General features: G+C 40.1%; 1 protein-coding gene across 2 annotated transcripts in view; it reads left to right on the top strand.

Moving 5' to 3' along the window:
* The first annotated feature begins 1,560 nt into the window (after positions 1 to 1,560).
* chrm2a (cholinergic receptor, muscarinic 2a) overlaps positions 1,561 to 6,941 on the top strand; it is a 68,513-nt gene continuing 63,132 nt past the window's right edge. Inside the window, exons 1-2 of one of the 2 annotated variants that reach the window (XM_042079283.1) lie at positions 1,561 to 1,636; positions 2,053 to 2,243. The gene's annotated coding sequence lies outside the window, so the exon portion shown is untranslated. Of the gene's footprint in view, positions 1,637 to 2,052; positions 2,244 to 4,944; positions 5,069 to 6,941 lie in introns of those variants that run through there. The other variant, XM_042079284.1, reaches the window with a different exon arrangement.

Raw genomic sequence — 6,941 nt, 5'->3', positions numbered from 1 at the left:
GAGAGAGAGAGAGAGAGAGAGAGAGAGAAAGGAAATTGTGTGTATCCACTTGCATGTGTGTTTACCTGTTTATTTGTGTTAAACTACACAGCAAATTGCAAGTGTCAAGCCAAAGGTCATACATGTAGTGACACACATCCATGTGCAAAGCAAATCAGGTAGATATCCAAATGGAGGGGAGATGCTACGTCTGAGTTCATTCGTATTGACGTGTGTATCCAACTTTACAATTGTTTAAAATTCAATACATGTAAGAAAAATGTAATCAAGATTGTTTTTCATGCCATGCCTAATGATCTTCACAGGCCATGAGTGACTGTGCACAGACAGATAGATTTTTCATGCCATGCCTAATGATCTTCACAGGCCATGAGTGACTGTGCACAGATAGATAGATAGATACTTTATTGATCCCATTTATTGAATGGAAGTGGAAGCATGGAAGTCCTATTAACTTTATTTTATTTATGATTTCCTCAACTCTTAGATCTCACTATTATTCTATATTCAGACTGTCACTTCAAATTCCAATTTAGCAGCTGCTGCGCTGCTACTCAGAAAGACAGAATTTTTATTTAATGCAGGCACTGCCAAAACACCATTAGCTTCCACCATTTTAATTGACGGCTCCAGTTTGAGGGTCTGTATTTCCACAAGTCGACCCTGCTTTTTCTAACGAATTTGGCAGCCTACGTAGCCTCGCTATATACAGTAGACATGAAAACAACTGTTTTTTTCCCTCACAGTGACAGCTTTGTCTCCGGGAAATGAAAAGCGATGGGGGACGAGAGAGGAGAGCACAAGGCGTCCAGGAGCGGGCTATCTGACTAGCACACAGCTGCTGTACGGGTGGACCTCCACCCATGTTTAGGACGTCTCAAAATGCACGTAAATTGTGAACTGAAACGGCAGCTGTAACACATTTTGTGTAGGCCTGTACAAATTGTCGCTGGTTTAAAAAAAAAATGGCTTTGCCAGATGCCGTAAAAACAAAAGCACATATGCTCAGGTAAGACCGACTTGGATCTCAGACACTGGCCAGACAACATGGAATAGTCGCCCAGTAGATGTCAGTAAAACATTCCACTGTATGCTTAACTGCTTCTTTTTGAAGATTGCATCATTGATATTTCACAGAGATGATACACACTCGAATAAAATGAATAGTGTAAACGAAGTAGTGCTAATATCACAAGACCAACTTGAATCAGGACCAAAATCAACAGATAGGCTATAGTGGCACAGTAGCTTGTGATTACTCTGATATCCTGTTTATTTGGTTGATATCATGACACCTGATACATAAAATATCAGTTTTGGACTATACTGAACATGAAGTGACAACTTTATTAATGGTACAGTCAGATAGGTAATCATGAGGCATGTACCATGTTTCTTCTTGAATGAAAGAAAACGCAAAAACATCACTCCATCACCGTCTGCTTCTAGAAAGCTGTTTTGTGCGCCCTGGGCTGAATGCGTTCGGTCAATGCTGGGAAGGCGAGAGTAGGCATTGTTCTCCGGGTAGTGTAAGTGGTTTAACTAGCAGCGAAGCAAATCTTCTATCACGGAGTGCTGTGCAGTCACAGCACGTGCGGTCAAATGGCTGAAATCCTTATAATCCTGTGCTCCATAGGTGCGTATTGAGGTTGATCAACTTGCGTCTCAACCCCAGATATTGACTTTCTCTGGCACTCGCTGTGGAGTCTCTTGCGCTCTCCATGGTGCTGAAACGTAAAGAATGTTTAGAGCTGAAATTTGAGCGCCTTGGCTGCGAACGTGCACGTAACACCTGTGCGTGTTCGTTTTAGCCCGTGCTTAATGTGAATGTGTTAATTATATGAGAATAGCATAATGTATTTTCAAACATATAATTTTACATTGGGGTGCACTTTTGCAAGGGGAAGAAAATGGTTTCGAAGTGATTTTTGGAGAGTGCCAAAGAAAAACTGAAATGAGTCAAAGATATTGCCTGTTTTAAATATCCGTTTCTGTTGATTACGCGACTCTCCCTCCCATACCCCCCCTCTCTCTTCTCTGTCTCTCTCTCAGACTCACTCACTCGTTCTTCCCACTCAACTCTCTCTCTCCATCCACCAGAGAGACTTTGCTTTTCAACCTTGCGTTACTCCACAAACATGTCCTCAGACGTGCAGCTCTGCGATGAAGTGGACCGAGTAAGCAGCAGCCACCACGGAACGCGGGACACGGAAGGGGTGATGACCAGGAGAACTTGAAGGCAGGTAAACGGACTACAAGAATTATGTTAGCTGACATTTGGTGTAGAAGTCTGTACTGTTCGCGGTGTGCGGTCAGATTACTAGCTGTTTCAACACAGCTCTGATATTTGCGAAAGGCAAAACTATTTTTTTCAATAGGGTATAGAAAGACAGAATCTTCATAAAAGTATGTGCAAGAAGGGCATTGTCCATCATACCATCATACACATTGCATGAAACATGCTCTCGGAAGTCTAGAGATCAACAATATCGGCTGCGGAAATGTCAGTGTGCCTGATTGATATTGATTAATACCTTTTTAATTGTTGCAATCGATATTTATAACAAATCAGTAGCTTTGTAGCACATTTCTACTATGCCATCTATAAATATCTCACTCTTAGGTACTACAAGAGACTGATGAAAATTTATGAATAACTTACTAACTTAATGCATTTCATGTGCCACTCTGATCTGAGTGAAAAGGTCAGATTTATTAATATGGGGCAGTGTCAAAAAACATTGAAAACCTGTCTGATGCCCAATTAATTGGTTATTCTTTGAAATAAATAATGTTGTGCGTAGTCTACATGTATATTAACCCATGGCAAGACCGGTGACTCGATGTCTGCATGTGGATGTTTATCGTCTACTCCTGTTTTTGTTATTTCCCTGAATCAAAATAAGTAGCTCTATTACTCTTTGGACATGAAAAGTGGATAATTTGTTTTCACACAGTATTGCATAGTTATTGAGCTGGGGTATTTTCTATCTACATCTAACATCTGAAATGTTCTTAATAATGGTACATTGAAATATGAAAACAGCGGTTGATGTTTCAATCTGTCTTAACCATAAAATGGCATTATTTGTAAATGAATACTTCACTCCTATGAAGACACTGACACCGCAAAGACACCGCAGGTTGCGCAGTATTACATCTGCTATACGCAACACTTGTCCCAAACCAGTTATGCCCTCAGTGGTGTAGTTATGATCTATTTTCCTTTGTCCCACTACATACTGTTGCATCAAGAGAGCAAGATGTCATTTTTTTCTATTCCTACGCTCCCTGAGCTCAAGGACCAAATGCCCAACTTTGCGAGTTGTCGCATGATAGAAAAATTATGTTAAACAACGATTGTTGTGTAGTGTGTAGTCAGTTATTGGGAAAAACTCCCATAGGATACAAGAAGCTCTTGACACGGACTGTTTGGACAAGACAGCGGTTAGTTTGAATATATCTCATGCGAACATGTTTTACGAGGGGGCGCACTTTCCACATTGATAGACGCACCGTGCCTCCCCGTGCGTTTATATTTGACGGGTTTAGGCAATGTGTGGTGCAGTGTAATGTAGCCTACTCAGTGAAAATAAGATTTCTATGAGTAATTCACAAATAAGAAAATATTATAGCCGGATGAGTCTATATGGTAAATACTGGACTACAATCTAGCTTTGGCGTAATGTGCCATGGGCTGCATGTCCGCCCTCGGGCTGATTCTGGAGTTTTAAATGCTGTTTGGGTCACGTGCGCTTGGTCTTTTGTGCATGTTTCATTCCTCGTGTTTATCTTGGGGTCATGTCAATTTCCTTCAAGCTTGACTTGGTTATACGTATTATATTGATCAAAAAGCCTGGGTGATTTATGAGTTGTAATGGCCCCCATCATCGTTAGAACCATCATGACCATGGTCAGAGCACGAGGGACTCGGTATGCTACATTGTTAATAAATAGCAGTCAGATCTTCTCGCGATAATGACGTACATCTATCATAGCATATTTAAGTAAACACGAAATCACATTCATTTGTTAACATTTGTCTAACAGTGCTGTCGATATGCTTTCTTTACGAGTTGTCTTGTGTATTTGTTTGTTCTTTACCATTGGAAAATGCAATAATTGAAATAATTTGTGTAGAAATTTGAAATAGAACAACTTCCCAAAGGTCTTAACACAACAACAGCTATCAGATAGGCTGTGAAACCGAGATTAAAATAGGTATTTGAGCCACGAACTCGCTTCTGAGGCCTTTCCAAGCTTCACTTGCTATGTGTCCAGAGAAACATATTTTGGAGTGAATGCCAACCTTGTTCTAACGTGACTGACTAGAGTCATACTGTGGGCTAACACAAGAAATGTGAACATGTGTTCAGATCTGTTTACATAATGCAATATTTAATGCAACATTGAGCTAGTGGTTACTATATTGGTTGTGGTAACCACGATATATGTTGTTACAATTGTGTGTTTAGTTGAATAGAGAGAGCATTTTTAATATCTTATTCACAGATCACATTTTGGTCTTTTTTGTACATAATCACAACTGCCCTTGTACTGCCTTTACACTACACAACTGCCATGTAGGTTACACTGGTCTGAATATAGTAGCTGCAGGCTACGTTTGCATTCATGTGTGTATTTATGAGATGCTTCTTTTGTGATTGGAAAGCGGCTGATTTTCAGTAACTGTAAAGTGTGTGCCACTGGTAGCCATTAATCATATGCTCCTATGTTAAAGTCATTGTATGGTAGGCTACACAACGCAACCTGTTCGCTGCCTCCTCGCCTTCATCTCTCGTCCTGGAAGGCGTGTATAAATAGTGGGAGGCAATATCTCGGGAGGTTGCTTTGCATTTCAAACTTTCTGGAGTCACAGCGAATGTAACATCAGAGCATGAGAAATGTTAATCAAAAATGCCTAAAACCTGAGCACTGCATTAGTAAGCCATAGAGGTGCTGTGAAAGGCAATCTTTCATGGAGACAGCGCGCCAGACGTGCGTAAAGGACTTCATCGTTAAAGAAAACCTCGAGTGCATGGATGCGATGGCTTATTTAACTTTACAGGTAAATAGCCTATGCATACACGTCTTTCACAAGGTTGGTCGGGGTTTGAGTTCTTTTTCACTTTCGGTGAGTTTGGATATTCTATTCTGCTGAGACGCTTCAGTGTTTCATGTCGAGTTGCGAATCAAATGAGGATTAAAGTTGAGTTATGTTTAAATTCGACTTGATCAGGTGCTGTTTTAACGTTTAACTAAATGCACAGTCTATGTGCTGCATACTCTCTGTTCTCCTTATGTATTTATCATTGTCTAACACCAACTTGATGTGACATTAAAGGACGGCCTTGTTTAGCTTCACAAATCGTTAATTTCATTACCATGAAAATAATAAATAACCGCTGGACACGGGTGCGAGTCGACTTCGAACCTATATGAATAATCGATCGAATACGCACAGTCATTAGTACGTTTGTAAGAATACTGCTGTTGTTGACATGCTATATTGTTGGTTAGGAGTAGCCAGTGCTTTCGTAAACGGCGTGAAGGGGAAATATGCTTGGGGAGATACGCTTGGAGACACTGAATGCTAATACGTCGTGACGTGCCCAGTCACGGAATATGACTAGAAGCGTGCAACATACCCACCTTACTAGAAACAAGCCTTATTTGTGAAATGTTGAATGTGTTGTTCTATAAGTGAAATGGGACGCACATGGCAATATTTTATTTGCTTATATACTGTGTATAATATATATATATATATATATATATATATATATATATATATATATATAATATAATATAATATATATATATAGTGTGTGTGTGTATGTATACAGGATTCTTTGAGAGTTTTGACGATATGAGCTATATAATATCTGATAATGCAATGTCAGCATCTCAGTGAGAACAAGCATTTTCCTTCTTAAGCATTGACTTGTCATCAATGTAGTCATTTAATTCATTCATTGATTCCACAGAGTCCATTAAATGGGAGACCTGGCTAGGTCGCAGGTTGTGGGTTTCAGTCATTTGAACAGCAGCCTAACCCACAGTGACAGTATCTCGACTCGAGGAAGTGCACCACTGGGGCAGGGGGCCGCGTATGTTTAAGTTCAGTTGAACAGGATTGCATTTCCAGTGTCGTGAGCTACACAGCACACACATTAGTGGCGCTCCATGCTGGCTCTGTTTGAGAGGAATGCCTAATGATTATCACACTTCCAACCATAGCAGGCTCCCATGCTCACACACTGTTTTTGTCATTACGTGTAAGCGAGACTTTGAGAATCTAATATAACGGTCAAAGGGGAAAACACATATGTGTGTGTGTGTGTGTGTGTGTGTGTGTGTTGTTGTTTCATTACAAGTTGGTGCAGAAGAGCAGATGAAGGCCACACAATTAGGTTAGCTTATCAGAACTATACTATTTTGCAGACCATATGCTCTTGAGAATATTTTTCTGAGAATTTCTGTCTCTCTCCACCAGTCAATAAGTAATAGCTAGATAAACAGTGGGATGGGAGGTTTCCAATAGGAGCCTTCTGCAAAGAAGAGAGAATTGCTTATTTGCTTGTATTTATAAAGTATATTTTCTCTTAAATGGTCTGGTATGGGTTATGCCACATAAATGGCAAACATGTTGTCGCACTGGACCAGGCACAGTCCTGAGTATTGTGTTAGCATATTATGCAGCACAACTCAGATAATGGGATTTGATATTACTGTCATTTCAAGGTCCCTTATTATAGTAGTCCTTTAATATTCTGAATCACCCAAAGTTTATGTAATAACACAGCATTGATCTGCTGTGGATCTCTAGAGAATTGTTCTTCACATCTGCTACTGGATGATCTGATGAATTATTGCCAGCATTGCTAAGGAGGTGCAGTGTGCAGACGACTCAGTATGTTTTATGGTTGCAACCGTTTTAT

This window comes from Alosa sapidissima, chromosome 22 (assembly GCF_018492685.1).
Source record: "Alosa sapidissima isolate fAloSap1 chromosome 22, fAloSap1.pri, whole genome shotgun sequence".
Taxonomy (NCBI): Eukaryota; Metazoa; Chordata; class Actinopteri; order Clupeiformes; family Clupeidae; genus Alosa; species Alosa sapidissima.
This window is presented reverse-complemented; position numbering and strand designations above follow the sequence as displayed.